This window comes from Ictalurus furcatus, chromosome 23 (genome assembly GCF_023375685.1).
Source record: "Ictalurus furcatus strain D&B chromosome 23, Billie_1.0, whole genome shotgun sequence".
Classification (NCBI taxonomy): Eukaryota; Metazoa; Chordata; class Actinopteri; order Siluriformes; family Ictaluridae; genus Ictalurus; species Ictalurus furcatus.
Window position 1 is genome coordinate 928,836 of NC_071277.1, and position 16,827 is coordinate 945,662.

The window sequence follows — 16,827 nt, forward strand, 5'->3', positions numbered from 1 at the left end:
CCTAAAGATGCCATGTATCACTGCACTTACTACAGCATTTAGACACTTGGTTGTCTTTAATCAGCAAATATACTATGTGCTTATTTTATTAATATGGTAGATGGTATGGATTCATGTTGGGAGGGGGAGGCAGCACAATGTACAATACAATACTAAAGCTAAAACACTGACAGTTACGGCATACTATAGATTAAGACTGGGTTAATGAGGACGCTGATGATTAGCTTGCTAACTACTATTTTACATATTCAGAGATGCTCATTGAATTCCCAATTCTTTTTTCTAGAGGTCTGTTCTGAGGTCTGTGCCAGCCTGTGTCACTACATTCCTAGATCCCAGTCAACGGCTGCCGCTGTCTCCTTAACTCCAGGTTCATTTCACATAATCTCCCATATCACTCCACCATTTCAGGGAATAGATGAATTATTTTGGATTGCGTGACTGTTGCCTCACCTAAGTAAAGAAAACAACAGCGTGGTCTTCCAGCTCATATTTATTAACTGGGCACAGACACTGCTGGAAAGCTTCACATTCTGAATCTAAGGACATTTCTTTGAGAAAGCAATAAAACCCACTATTTAAGTCAAACCTAATTACAGTCTAGACTTCCTAGAGTACACCCAGAAGATTGTAGGGAACCTACAATCTGCATTTGCACAGTCACCCAACGCATTCTTTAGGTCTGTCTAATCCTGAGCACCATTCAATTGTTGGATTCAAATCTTTTTATCACAGTGTTTTCAAAATCAGATATCCCAATGAAGGAATTTATGAATTATTCAGGAATGGTCCTTTAAAGAACATACCACAGTATGGTTGAATTCTTGATTCTCATTGATCAAAAGGTGTTGATTCGGTATCTAAAACAGAAGCTCTGACAGTGGTGCATTTGATATGTCACATGAATTAGATTTATATTAATGTGCTGGTTCTAATCATTTATCATTTCTGTAGTAAGAGGTCATTCACCGGAACTTAATATATAATACACACTTACTGTCCACTTTAATAGGACCATCTGTACACCTGTTCATTGATGACATTATCCAATCATTCAACCATGTGGTAGCAGCACAGAGCATAAAATCCTGCAGATACAGATCAAGAGCTTCAGTGGACAATTGAAGATTGGAAAAAGAACAAGTGATCTTTTTTTCTAATCGTCAACTGTTCAGTTTCGAGGAGCCTGTGTTCATGATCGCCTCAGATTCCTGTTCTTGGCTGACAGGAGTGGAACCTGAATCACCTCAATATTCAATCTTTTATGCATGCTGAGATGGGTTTTTGTTTTTTTTTTTGCTTACCACAGTTGTAGTGTAAAAAGAGTGATTATTTCAGTTCCTATATCATTCCTGGCAGCTGGAACCATCTGGCCATTTTCTTTTGACCTCTCTTATCAGCAAGGTGTTTCCACCTACACAACTGTCGCTCACTCAGTGTTTTTTTTTTTCTTTTCTTTTCACCATTCTGTGTAAACTCTAGAGAAAATCCCAGAAGATCAGCAGTTTCTGAAATACTCAAACCAGTCCATCTGGTACTAACATCCATGCCATGTTCGATGTGAACATTAACTGAAGCACTTGGCCTGTATCTGCATGAATTTTTGCATTATGTTGCTGCCACATGATTGGCTGATTTGATAACTGCATAAATGAACAGGTGTACAGATGTTCCTATTAAAGTGGACAGTGAGTGTAAGTGTAATAATACACAGAATAAAAATGTGACATTTATTTAATAGTCACAGAATAGGTCTTCAGTGCCAGGGCTTTGTAAGGGTTTATAAATACTTTTGTTGTACACACGTGTCTTCTTGTTGTTAGTGTTGCCTGTTGTAATAGGATTTAAGTATCTGAATATAACCAATAATAGGTGGCACAGTGGCATAGTGGGTTCCATCGGTGCCTCACAATTCCAGGGTCCCTGGTTCAATCTTGAGACTTTAACACTGTCTGTGCAGAGTTTCTGTGTATGTTCTCCCTGTGTCTATGAGGATTTACTCTGGGTTCTCCAGTTTCCTCCAATTACCTCCCAAAAACTTGCCAGTAAGTGTATTGGCTATGAAAAATTGTCATTAGGAGTGAGTGTGTGAATATGTGTCTGCATACTTCCCTTCTAAAGGACTGGCATCCCTTCCGGGTTGTATTTCTGCCTCACGCCAAGTGTTCCTGGGACAGGCTCCAGATCCACTACAAACTGGACCAGGATTGAGTGGTTACTGAATGTGATATAAACTATATGATTTGCACTTACCTGATGAAGATAACCTGTAAAAGTAAAAAAAATGAAATGAGTGCTAATGCACAGCCATGGAATCATAATGATTATGAAGTAATATTCCAAGAGACATAAATATTCATGCACTGTAGCTAGTAGTGAACACTTCTCATTCTGGTTGCTTTTTTAAAAAAAAATTATTTTCAATGATTGCACTTCAAATTTGGACATAAAATAAATCTAAAAGAAACTGACAAACTCTGTTTATTTTTTTTTGCGTGTTTTCTGAAACGCATGGTTATTCTAGCTAACATTGTATCTGCATAGCCACTAATACCACACAAGACACATTTCATGATCAACTATTTCTAGAGATTTTTCAAGTTCTGTGCTATCATAAAATAAATCTCCTCATAAAACAATGTAACGTGAGCCAGGAACAGTTTAATCAATGAGCCAGGACACTTATATGTAGCACAAATGCATTACAGTGCATTACTTTTTAACCAATTACAAGAGCTCATCTCAGACAAGCATATACAGAAAATGTTTATTTTTAAATATGCAGACATTTTCTGTTAACATTATACGGATGGACTTTGTTGTATTTATGCCAAAAGAGATTTTAAGTGATTGGGTAAACATGCATGTCTGATCCAGCTGACTTGCATTACTTCAGTGAACATAAGGACACATTGAGAATCCTGTAGATATCCAATATAAATTACTTGTGACTAAGGTTAATCTCCCTTGTGATTCATAAGTATATTGCAATGATATAATCTTATAAAATACTCTATAAATCTGCTAGGAACCTCTGCCACTCCGCCATAGAGCTGCACAGCATCATTTAACATGCTGACATAGTCAGTCGAAATTTTAGATCCATTTAGTGATGTATGTCATTGACATAGTCTGCCATGGTTAGTGAAATAGATGACGTTGCCTCACTGAATGATATACGGTACTTCACAGCAAGGCAGCAATTTAAAATCCAATGGCAAACCTGCTATAATTTCAGACATGTAGCCTAGATTTTTTCCCATTTTACTTCACATATTATCAACATGCACTTATTATTACTATTAGGTTTTTTTTTTTTTTTTACAATTTACTTAATTTTTTTTACCACTTATATTTCTTAGATCTGGATCCTAGTGCTAGTCCTAGTTTTGCATGCCTTGGATTGGATATGATTTCCTCCAAAATTCAAGATGCTTACTTGCATCTAATTCATAACCTTTTGATATATGCAGTCTATCTTAAAGGATTGGGCTGTACAAAAGTAGGTATTAAAGCTCTTTTGTGAAACACTGAAGTGTTTTTAGTAGGTTACCTACACTGAGACTCATTACACAGTCATAAATATTGCTTAACTATAAATATAAATATAATATAAATGAATATATAATATAATATAATAAATGTGAAGTGGAACCTCGACACGAAAAGAAGAAGAGAAATATAATATAAATAAAATATAATATAATTTTAAAAACACATTATGTTCCATTTGCAAGGCTTATGTCAAAACTCATGAGATGAAAAATAGTACTTCTTAGAATTATTATACTTCTTAGAAGTATTCATCCGTCATCTTACCTTTTAATAGGTGTATCTGCCTCATACAGGAGCATAGAAATAGAAGTTCCTTAACTGAAATGGTGATATATGTACAGTATGTCACAAAAGTGAGTACACCCCTCACGTTTTTGTAAATATTTGATGATATCTTTTCATGTGACAACACTGAAGAAATGACACTTTGCTACAATGTAAAGTAGTGAGTGTACAGCTTGTGTAACAGTGTAAATTTGCTGTCCCCTCAAAATAACTCAACACACAGCCATTAATGTCCAAACCGCTGCCAACAAAAGTGAGTGTCTTTCAGAAGTGGCTTCTGAAAGACACAGGAATTCCTTGGCAGTCCAGTGTCTCAACACAAATTAGAAAAGGAGGTATTATCTTCACTGAAAGAACACCCTGACAAAAGAAACATGGTGTACTCATCTCCTAAGCTGTCAATAAATAGATCCTGATGGACATACTTGTCATGTGAATGAACACAGATCAATCCTAAGGCACCTGAAAGAGCCCATGAAAGCTAGCGCAGTATACACAGTTTGACTTGTCTCCTTTAACAGGAGGCCTACACTCTGCCACAGGCTTTTCAAAGATCCTGGCCCACCACATGGGAACAATGATGGTGATGCTGGAGGTCCGAGTTGGTGTAACTTTGAAGATTCCCTGGCCTCCTAGAAGGATGAACACCTCCTTGGAAAAAAAAATGGACTGTCACCCTGCCTGCCCCCCATGCTGTGCCCACAATGGTCAGTAACAAGGCATACACATCACCTTAAGAGAACTCATTCAAGCTCTGTCACCATTCATGGCCGTCACTTCCTTACAATAAAAAACCTTCGGAAGGTCCCTTTTATGTCATTGTCAGAATTTCCCTGTGTCCTTCCCAGTCGGGACCCCAAAGTGGGGTATAGTGAGTTTAGCTCAATCTGAATCCCTGTACCTTCAGCTACTTCATAAGGGGACCCACCACCCCCACCCCTCCCCCTTTCTTATACCACTTTTGTTCTCAGATTCGGTGCCTCAAGCTGGGCAAATCAAATCAAACTCTGGGCAAGCCATGGAAAGTGGGAGCCACCAGGAGAGCTATTGTTCCTTCATTCATCAGCCACTCAGATGGGAGTTGAGTGGACATTAGTGGTCTCCATAAGGGACAATGTCTGCACAGAGTGGCAGCTCCAACTGAGAGTGGAATGCAGAGTTATTGAATTTGAGTTTTGGATTTGTTTTTTGTATGCAGTCAGTATACAAAAGTATGATTTAATGGGTATGCCCATGATAATTCTCTTTTTTTTTTAGAAGAAGTGTGGTCTCATGCAACAGGACAATATATGCTATAATATAAGCAAACCTTAATATAATTAGAATAGCTTATTTTCATTCACAAACACACTTGTAATGACTATGTAGGTCTTACCCATTCCAATAGAAAAAACATTCAGTGGGGGAAATAAGTATTGAATGCATGAATATTTTTTTCAGTAAATATATTTCCAATGAGTTTATTCACATAAAATTTTCACCAGACATCAGTATTAACTCAAGAAATACACAAATATAAAGAATTCACAACATTAAAGTCCATAAATAAAGTTTAAAATGTAAAAAAGTGGAATGACACAGGAAAAAAGTATTGAACACGCTAAGAAAAAGCAGTTCTCCAAGGCAAGGTAAGGCAAGGAACCAGCTGAAATCCATAAGTAGTTAATAATTATTTAATTAAAATTTATTAAAATAATTATACTTCCTATCTGTGCAAATTAATATCAGCTGGATTAGTAAAGTCTATAAAAATGCTTTTTGTTACTAAGGTGTCACCCAAGAAACATCTCATGATGTGTAAAAGCAAAGAACCCTGGACCCTGGAGGTGTGAGGCGAACGTGCTAACCACTAAGCCACCGTGCACCCATTATTATTATTATTAATTATTATTATTATTATTATTATTATTATTCACTCTTGAAATAAGAGCTCATTTGCACACTAGCTAGCTAATTTATGTCATCTTTGATCGTGACTTAATTACTATCTGAAACACGCCATATGCTCATTTTATGATTCATTATCAAACAAGTGTACTGGCTTATTCTCATTATTCTTACATCACAACCACAAAATTGAGAACTTTTAGGTGGGTAGAAACTTTGTGTATCAAGGGCATGCACAATGCATGATCTTATGATCAAGTCATTTTGTGAGCCCATTGCAACAGCCTGTTCATTCTATGTGTATTTCTTTTTAAATTTGACAAAGATGTTCTCATTATCATTCAGTAAGGAGGACTAACATGCATGCACATGTCTTGTTTTGAGGATTTTGAGATCCCGATAGCCTAAGCTAATGATCAAGGCTCAAGTGTTGGTGTAATACTTGTGTAATAAAGCTTTCTTCATTTAAAAGCCTAAGAGACATACATGCAATTTTATATGGTATAATGGATCAACTGAATACCTTGTAAGCTTTATCTATTTTTAAATCCCAGTTTTCTCCTTTGTTACTCCCTCCCCTTTCCCCTTATGCTGACTGTCTACAGAGGAAGGGATCCATCACCTCAGAGAGGTTTCCGGCTTCTGTGTGAGTCAGAACTCGGGCTCGCTTCCAGCATGCACACTTCTTTAGGGGGAGTGCGAGTGCCTTGTTACTGCTGTTCAAACATCACAGGTCGAACCCTGGAAATGACTGAACGATCACAGTGATTAAAGAGAGGTGACCCCCCTGCCTTTATCCCTCTGCTCCAGTGCCTCAGATTCTTCAGGGGCATGGATTTATTGAAAAGATGTTTGAGGGAGGTGTGCCTAGTCCAAACTTGTTGGCTTAATCCTAGTCACAGTCTCAGAGGGGGAGAGGCATATGTAGACAAAAGAATTTGTCATAATAGTTTTATCCATATGGATTAGACTTGGTTTAATGTGTTAAACCAACTCACATATTCATGCAGATATGTTTCTCCAAAATGGATTGACAAATTTGTTAGAAACTAACTATATTTATTTTCATAGAAAATACGAACAGTTAAGGTTAGAATAAGAAATAGTGATCATAGCTTTCCCTTTGTCTTACACAGATATCTTAAGTTAAAATGTTACACATTGTGTATGTAATTTTTTCACAATATAATTTGGTAATAAATTCACCAATTACAGGGCATCTCGTCTTGTCTTGTCTTTTCTTTCTTTCTTTCTTTCTGTTGTTTTAATTTCCTATAGTCCCCCCCATTGTTTTCCCTATAGTTCATCATTTATTTTGCTAAAGTAATAAACATATAGTAATACTGAGGAAAGTACTGTGTACAGTAAAGCAAATTCATATCAGTCTTCTTTTCTACAAGCTTCTTTGTATGTAAGGACTATAATGTGTTAAACCTTATAACCTTAATAATCCTGCATTCATGGGGATCCTTTTAAATGGCAGTAAATCAATGACAGAAAACCCTTTAATAATACATTTATGGCATTTCACATAATAGATACAGTGGGAGAAATAAGTATTGAACACGTCAACATTTTTTTTCAGTAAATATATTTACAATGAAGCTATTCATATGAAATTTTCACCAGACATCAGTATTAACTCAAGAAATCCACAAATATAAAGAATTCACAATATTAAAGTCCATAAATAAAGTTATGTGTAATAAAGTGGAATGACACGGGAAAAAAGTATTGAAAACGGTAAGAAAAAGCAGTTCTCATAGGTAAGGTAAGGCAAGGAACCATCTGAAATCCATAAGTAGTTAGAAAATAATTATACCCCCTATCTGTGTAAATTAATATCAGCTGGGTTAGTAAATTGATGGTCTATAAAAAGGCTTTTCATTACCAAGGTGTCACACAAGAACCATCTCATGATGGGTAAAAGCAAAGAGCTCTCTCAAGACCATCGGAACCTTATTGTTGCAAAACATATTGATGGAATTGGATACAGAGGTATTTCAAAACTTCTGAATTCTCCAGTAAGCACCATTGCGGCCATAATCTGCAAGTGGAAGCAACATCACTCCGTCATGAACCGGCCACGCACAGGAGCTCCTCACAAGATTTCTGACCAGGGAGTCAGAAGAATAGTCAGAAGAGTAGCCCAAGAGCCAAGAAACGCTCGGAAAGAGCTCCAGAAACACTTGGAGGCAGCAGGTACCATCGTCACAGAGAAAACAATAGGCAATGCACTCCACCGCCACTGGCCACTCGGAAAGAGTGGAAAGGATTTTTCCCGGCACGCCTCCCATGTAGGTCAAATTTGTGCAATGTCTTTCTGATTGTAGAAGCATGCACTCTGACACCAACACTTGCAAGACTTACTAGCAGATCCTTTGATAAAATTTTAGGGTTCTTGGAGACTTCTTTTGCATCAGATGGTCTGCTGTTGGGCTGAATTTACTGGACAAATTGGCAGTCATTTGAAATCTGAGCCATTTGTAGATGATTTTTCTTACAGTGGAACGATGTATTTCAAATCATTTGGGATCTTTTTAAATCCCTTGCCAGACTCATAGGCATCCACAACCGTTTTTTCCGAAGGCCTTACAGATCTCTTTAGATCTTGGCCTGATGACACCACACACATCAATAACAAAGGGAGCACCAGACATTAGATATGAGAGTGGTATAAATAAAGCAGGTTCCACCTGCACTTCCTAAGCAGGCTCTAATCACTGGCATCAAATCTTGAACACCTGATTCTAATTTTATGGATTTGAAGGTGTGACAAATGTAGGCGTGTACTTACTCTTTCCATGTGACTAATCTGTTTTTTGTTCATTTAAATTGTGAAAATTACTACAATATGTCAATTTCATGTGTAATTTAATAGAGCGTATAACCTTTATTAACTGTTTCAGAGAGAATCAAAAGTTTGCTCGTCCAAATATGTTAAAAACAACAGCAATTTCCATTGGGTGTACTTATTTTTTCATGACTGTATATATGAGGTTTTATTTTTATTAAGTTCTCAACATTGTTTGCCACACCATTAATCCACCTACAGGAGATATATAGGGATGTGCTATCAAGTCTGACATCCTGCTAATGCTAAAATGTACATTCTGTGTGACTTTACTACTCCAACAAGTCACTTAAAACTTATTCCTCCTTCCTGAGAAGCCCGGAACACTAATAATGTAAAATCTTTGCTATGTGACAGGCACAGTCTAAACCTTGCTGGTTTCCAGTGTGTGCTTATCAGAATTATCCTCGCCACGCTGTTTAATCAGGCCTCCCTTACCAGGAAACAATAAATCTTAGCCTAAGTGCTGGCTAAGTGGGAATTAGACTCTTTTGAGGCTGTCCCGCTCACAGTCGCTACTATTTGCAGTCAAAACAGCTGGGGCGCATTAAGAGAAGGGAAGGGGGTCCTAGTTTCCTTCCTTAGGAAGACTCTGTCTACTGAAAAGCCCCAGGGCAAGACTATTTTGGCTTCTAAGCAGACATGTGGTGTGTGCACGTGGCTACCGTGGCTCATTAATAATACACTGCTTTATTGAAGCTGTTACTCTGCTATTGTGAAGGTCACATGAGGAAGTTAAAAGTAGACATGGTGATGTGATTCTAAGGTCAACACGAGAAATCACTTTGCAGCTGCATACAAGAATTTACAGAATTGTTCAGGCCCTTCAACTGTAACTAACATGAATATTTTGCTAAATGGGAACTGTGTCATGCTCTAAAGGTATAAAACTATAAAAATTACAAAAATTTATTATTCTTTAAGCAGCATCTCAAGGACTACAAGCAATTTCCTGGATAAACTTTTGCAATCATGTAGCCATTTTAGAAATCATTTATATTCTGTAGTATGGTAAATGGTAAATGGTCTGCACTTATATAGCGCTTTTTTTTTTTTTTAAACCTTGGCGGTTCATTTTGCAGAAAATAAAATAGACATATGAGAGGAACAGAAAACTTCGAATAAAATAGTTTTTTCAAGTAGAAAAAGTACAGATCTTAAAACTCAACCAGAGTGTCTTGGCTTGATGAGGTCCGTCTTCTAAAATAAGATAACTTGTAATGTCATCAGCATTTAAAGGGTTTAATTCAAGTATCAGAATTTACCTGTTACAAAGAGTTGATCATTATTATTATTATTATTATTATTATTATTATTATTATTATTATTATTATTACTGTTGTTGTTGTTAGCTGTGGAGTCATTCAAGTGAGGAATAAAACACAACAGGGTGTGCTAATGTAGGAAAATAATCAGCAATTAAAGAACACAATGTTGTGACACCATTACCACCCTGAAGTTATAATTATTATTTTACAATAACAGAACATCTTGAAGTGTTTTACTTCTATTATACCAGAACAATTTGCCAGTGATTACAATTTTTAATTTCTAAAAAAATAACATAACATTTTTTAACCATTCTTAGTTACATTTAATGATGTAGAGTGTCCACAAAACAAGTTAGCACCTGTTATCACTTAGGTTATAATAGCTATAACCTCATTCCCTCACTAGCCTCTTTTCTTTCTGTCTTAGAGTTAATAAGACAAAAATATGCAGCTTGTCATGTTAGCAGGAAACCAGAACACACATTGTCCTGTCCTGATTTACTTTTACAGTGTACTTATTGCTACACAGCCCTGACACCGGAGACTCTGTCTGTGAATGTTATATATAAAAGTCCCCTCGCTGTATGACTGATTATACATTTTTCTTTAACAAACACAATGTTTAAATAGCAATATATTTTTATCCATATATTATTAGCCATAGATAATGTGGAGCTTCCACCATACAAGTCCCTGTGAATTAGTAGTTACTATTAAAGCAATAATGCATTAGAATATGAACCTAATGATTTGAATTACAGCTGGCACTAACGTCATGACTGATGTTATAGACAAATTAATCAATGCCTTCTGAGCTAATCAGAGCATTCACCAGTGTTGAGGTATAATCTAAAATAGATTTCCTCATGTATGGCAATAATATGATTTCCGCTTAATTACATTGAATTTATGACATCATGTTCCTTTAAATGTATCAGTTTTAGTCTCAACTGGTGTCTTTAAACAAGCGACAAATCACATCCTCACCTCTTCCATCTCTCAGGTTTTCTGTGCTGTCACTGTTTTCGTCATGGAATCTGTTATGTCATCTGCTACACACTCCGTGTGCGTACGCATCACCTGGTTTCTGGGGCAACTGAACCACAGCAGACAGCAGAAGCTTCCTTCCTGCTGAGTATGTGTGTGTGTGTGTGTGTGTGTGTGTGTGTGTACTACAGCCCAAAAAACCCTGATTTGAACATCACATTCTAAAAGGGAGATTGCTATCAGTATGTATTTGTACAAAGTTTGTTTGGTTAATGGTTCATATTCCATTTATATATATATATATATATATATATATATATATATATATATATATATATATATATATTTTCCATTATAGATATATTTTACAATATCCTAAAAAGGATATCAATGTGATAATGTACTTCTTTCATTTATAAATGTATATGGCTTATCTTCTGTGACACAAGTGTCAGGATCAACATTAATGTACAGTGATAGCCTTTAAGTAACAACTCTGTGTTTAAGTAGAATTCTTGTAGAGAATGACAGTTAATTACAAAATTCCTCACACACACACACACACACACACACACACACACACACACACTCAGTTTTGGGGCAGTCCCAAACACCCTGACTTTCCCCAAACGCATGTCTGTCCTGCACACATATGCACGCACAGATGCACACATGCACATTTATGATGACCACAAACACTCACACATACACCTGTCCTGGGCACAACACACACACGCACACACACACACACACACACAGACACACATACATACACACAGTTGTACCCTGGAACACACATCCATAGATAAAAATCCAAACCAACTGCCATGCACTCACACGTTGGCATGGCAGTGTGCCAGACCTTATGCCTGGCTAAGCTCGAGTGAGTATTGCCATGGCAACAGAAACGCCAGTGTTGCCAAGGGAGCAGCTGGTGAATGGTGGAATATTAGCCTTCAAACAGATTCACTGGCAGAAAGAGAGAGAGAAAGAGAGAGAGAAATAAAGACTGAGCAACGATGTCTGCTTGTCAAAGAAGAATTTTGATCAAATGAAAAATTACAGTAAGCAATCTTGGTTTAATAAATTCATCCAATTTTGCTTCATAACAATTTTTAAATATTTTTATGACATAATTAAGCAAGGACTGCATGAGCAGTTTCTGGGATCAGCATTTTCATTTGTGATCAAGCAAAATTAATAGCTAAATTAATAAGTTAATCAGTCATGGTAGGGGCTATTGATCAGTCTTGTTCAGTTTGCTAATGTAACTCACTGGATAAAAACTCTTATTATTATATTTTGCACAGTGAAGTTACTCAGGTTTCGTGATATGTGTAGCCACGTAACACCGTGAGATTCATGACCCTCAGCAACCTCATAAATGTTTAAGCTCTTAGGTTTTTAAGAACATGAGCTATGAAATTTATGAAGGATATGAACCTGCCATATTTAAGTGCTCACACTAATTATTCCATTCTTCATGTGGTAGTTAGGGTCACACTATCAGACAGTCTGGAATTGGCTGTTATCTTTCACACATTATGGAGTGTCTAGACATCAGTTGGTAGAGACAGCGAAAGGCTAGAGTGAATAAACAGAATAAATCAGAATGATTCAGAGTAACGCTCAAATAATTCTTAGAGGTAGAACAGACTTTTAGCACTGTGTGAACCTCATATAATTGATTGATAATCACACAGCAGGTGTTTGTGTTGTGGTGAAGATTTTTTCACCTCTTTTTTTTTTTATCTGTGGACATTTGAAAGGATATATTTTAATGAAGGGTTTTGTTTATGGGAACCATTTCTGAGATTTATTAGACTTTTATAGCTTATTAGTTTTCTCAGAGAAAAATATTGGAGATATATGTTTTCCTTCCTGCCATGTAATGGACACCTTGGCTATTAGAAGAGTTAATGAAATTGCTGGATGGTTAGCCCTGAGGACAGCGTGTTTGCACAAGGGACTTGTCAAAACTTTCGAAACCTCCTTAATTAGGTTTAACCAAATAGTTTATAGCCAATGATGAGCACGTCTTGTTTGAACTGCTTCACTTAATTCATTGTAGCTGTACAACTTAATAAAGAGTAATGAGGAGTTCACTTAATCATCCATGAAGTATTATAGTAAAAACAACAAACACATATACAGTAGTTTGATTTCATGAGGAGATCCTGTTTACAAACTGATAAAGAAATGTATATTTTATATAAAGAAATTTATAATTTAACTGATGAAGTTTATATATATATATATATATATATATATATATATATATATATATATATATATATATATATATATCAGAAGAGAATAGTATTGAGTAACATCTTCAAATGTATATTTACCCTGAATGTGCATTTTTGTATTTGGTGTTTAAAATGTCTACAGCAATTAAAACATTTGAATAGTTCACTTGGGTGGAATTTTTTTCTGTTTAATGATTCTTAGGGTTTGGGCATTAAATAAGACAGTCAACCCTAAAATTATTGGCATGAAAATGAAAATATAAAATGAATAATACATACAATATGTGATTTTTTTATTTTAACACTTTTTTTTCTTTTCTTCAAACATTCAGTCATCTTCAGTAACCATGGTGAATCCCAGGAACACCTGGTATGAGGTGTCAAACACCCTGAAAGTCCATCACAGGTCACCATAACCACACATTCATACCTGGGGCAATTTATCATAGCCAATCGACCAATTTGCATGTTTTTAGGAGGCGGGAGGACACAGGAGAACCTGGAGGTAACAAACACAGGGGAGAACATGCAAAACTCCACAAAGACAGTATCTCAAGCTCAGAATCAAACTGTGGACCTTGAACCTTTTTAATGTAGTGCAATTCATGCCAAACACTGTTTTCAAAGAATATTGACAAGCCAACAATATTTGGTCATTTCTGTCATGTCTAACCAGGTTGGAGACACTTGTAGAGAGATCTAGTCCACTACTATGTACAGAAGATTTCAAGCTCCTTTATATTGTTAGGTGTGTGCATGTGGACTGCCCTCTCCAATTTAGTCCAGCAGTAGGGGACACATCCAGACACCGAGACGGCCATTGCAAAACACTGACTTGGTGTTCCTGCAACCTTTTCTGTATTGATTTGTATAAATGTTTGCACTCGTTATCATGTTGTAGAAACTACTTGAGCACAGAGAGGATTTAACCCCTTGGAAGAAGCAAATATGTTTTAAGCTGAATTATCCTGGTAATGAGAGCAACGTATGATGCCATCAATCTTCAAAAGAGCCTGGACTACTAGCAGCAAAATAGCCTTTGACAGCCTCAAATGACTTATACTGGGAGTCTTATACACCCTTAGACTTATGAAAGGCTGTTTCCCTGGAAAACATGATTACATCTTTATTTCATTGGTGCATTTATCAACCCATGAATGACTTACTTGGTGCAGCAGGAAGTACAAAGCCCACTCCAATACCCCAATCTATACAGACAAATAATTTCAATTTTATAAAACACAATAACATGACTATGAGCTGAAACTGAAGAAAACATGGTGTGTTCAAATGATTATATTCAAACACATTACAATAGCACTCCCAGAGCGAGCCAGTGTTTCAAACGGTTTTATATTTATATATGTGTTATATTTTGTGTTTGGAGTTGGGTGTTTTACATACATGAGATTAATCTTGTCTATATATTACAATAGAATGACATTTAATTAAGATAAATTATTATTAGACAAACCTTTTAGAAACTGACTCCAAAATCATCACAAATACCCTTTTCCTTAAACTTCTCAGAATGTCCATCAGAGTGAGGGGGTGGTCTGTTCTTTTTCTCTCATGTATTATGTTAAGGGCCAGGTTGTCACTGCTGGGGGATTAGTGGAACTGACTACTCAGGGCCCCTTAGTTAGAGAGGCCCTCAAGAAGCCTGGACTAGAAAGTGTACAGTCCTTTGCCGAAGCACTTCCTTGGTGCTGATAGTCTGAGAAACTCCAAATAAAAATGCCACATCTAGAACCAACTTGGAACTTTTAAGATAGAACATCACACACCATTGCACAAATGGTGATCAGCAAACTGTGCAATAGCTTATGACCCCCTTTAAAATGTATAAAAAGCATTATCATTCATAAAGAGTTTACCTGGAATAGACTTTCCTACTATCAACCTTAAGACCACTGTTTCGTTACAAGTACTGAGCAGGATCATATCACCACCAACTTCACCGTACAATTACTTACAGATTACACTGTACCTCAAACTTAAGAATTGATGGATCATCTGACATGAAGACCTACAGTATAACAGATTGCTTAACTTGTGCAGTGTGATCACCATCCTCATCACGTCTCCTTGAAATGAATCACAGCAGTGCTGCTGTGTTGACTGTAGAGGTGCCATCATTTCAAGCGGAAAGCAATTAACCTGTGTCCCAACCTTTCACTAATGATCACGTCATCACTGCCTTACCTAAAATTGCTGCTTTGTTTTACCAATTCCTTCCTCTGTCTGTGACACTAATCTCTCTGTCACATGCATATCCTGGTCATGACCTTTGAGGTTAGACAAAATGTTCTCTCTCACCACCAATCTGTGTCACGAGTGCTAAAAATCTATTCATAAATTTGCTCCAAAGGAACAGGAAGAATACATTCCTGGTCATGTTATTCATTTTAATGTGCAGTCTGGAAATAATAAATAATAATAATGAGTACACGTCACATCAGACATCAGTGACTCGTTGATCTCAGTGATTTTGATCATGGTATGGTTGTTGATGCCAGATGGACTAGTGTGAGTATTTTTGAAACTGATTTTCTGAGATTCGGACACAATTAATTTTTTTTCTAGATTTTCTCACAAAGAATGGTACGGAAAAAACATCCAGTGAGTGGCAGTTCTTTGGGCTTGGTGATGATTTGCGAGGTCAGAGGAGAACATCCAGACTGGTTTGAGCTGACAGGAAGGTTATAATAACTCTGAAAAGCAGAACAGCATCTCTGAACACATAACACACCAAACTTTTGGGTTTCATTCTTGTCAGCCAAGAACAGGAATCTGAGGCTACACTGGGGACAGACTCTGGATCTTCTGGTCATTTTCTAATCGCCAAATGTAGTGTACTTTAATAATAATAGTATAAGTGTGAATACAAATACAGTGGAAAAATTAAGCATAGTAGACAAAGATTCCAGTTTCAGGGGAAAAAAAAAAAACCCTTTAGGAAGCTAAAAACACTTAACTCCCCTGTTTTTTTCATATGAAAGTATCTTAATCTCAGCTTCAAGAAAAATCTTGTAGTCACCCACTAAACACAGTATAGGCTGTCCGATTTCTGTCCAAAACCAGCAAATCAGTCTTTACTGACTTTACTCTGCCCTTTATGTGGTGTAGTGAAAAGACATAAACTCATGTGGTCTCAAAGAGAGAGAGAGAGAGAGAGAGAGAAATGTGTGTGTTTTAAAGAGACTCCAGTCTGACTGGCCAGTGCTCACACAGTATTCACCTAGAATACAGCAATGCTGGTGATTTAAAGGCCGTTTAAATGAAAGGGGATTTTTTTTTTTTTCCAGAGCATTAAACATCCAAGCCAGAGCTGTGCTATTTCTGTGCTTCAGGCCCGTGGCTGGAGCTTGTGTCTCAGGGCAGGTTTGGCTTGAGCTCAAGTATGCCAACAGGGTGGAAATCAGTGCTGGCAGTCTGTAGCCCTGCTGCTTGATGACTAGCTTTGCCATGCTGTGTCATTTTCATTAAGGCCGTGGCAGGTCACAGAAGAACACACACAAGAGGTTTGCAATTTGTCAAACTGAGAGATGAGTGTGTTCTGTTCACTGCATATTCCAGTGAACCCTAACCCAAAAAGGCTTATGCTGTTATGAGAAAATAATCTATGCCTAAATTAGTATAATACTCTGAAATGTAAAGCAGAGGATAATTTTTCTATAACAGCACTTCCCAAAGTGTGATCACAAAGATTTGCCAATGGTTACAAATTTTAATT

At 36.7% G+C, this 16,827-nt stretch overlaps 1 long non-coding RNA gene across 1 annotated transcript; it reads left to right on the forward strand.

Moving 5' to 3' along the window:
- The first annotated feature begins 11,177 nt into the window (after positions 1–11,177).
- LOC128599373 (uncharacterized) lies at positions 11,178–15,460 on the forward strand. The gene is made up of 3 exons (XR_008384406.1): positions 11,178–11,903; positions 13,424–13,596; positions 13,768–15,460. It is a non-coding gene; the product is annotated as an uncharacterized LOC128599373 (long non-coding RNA).
- The last annotated feature ends 1,367 nt before the right edge of the window (positions 15,461–16,827 follow it).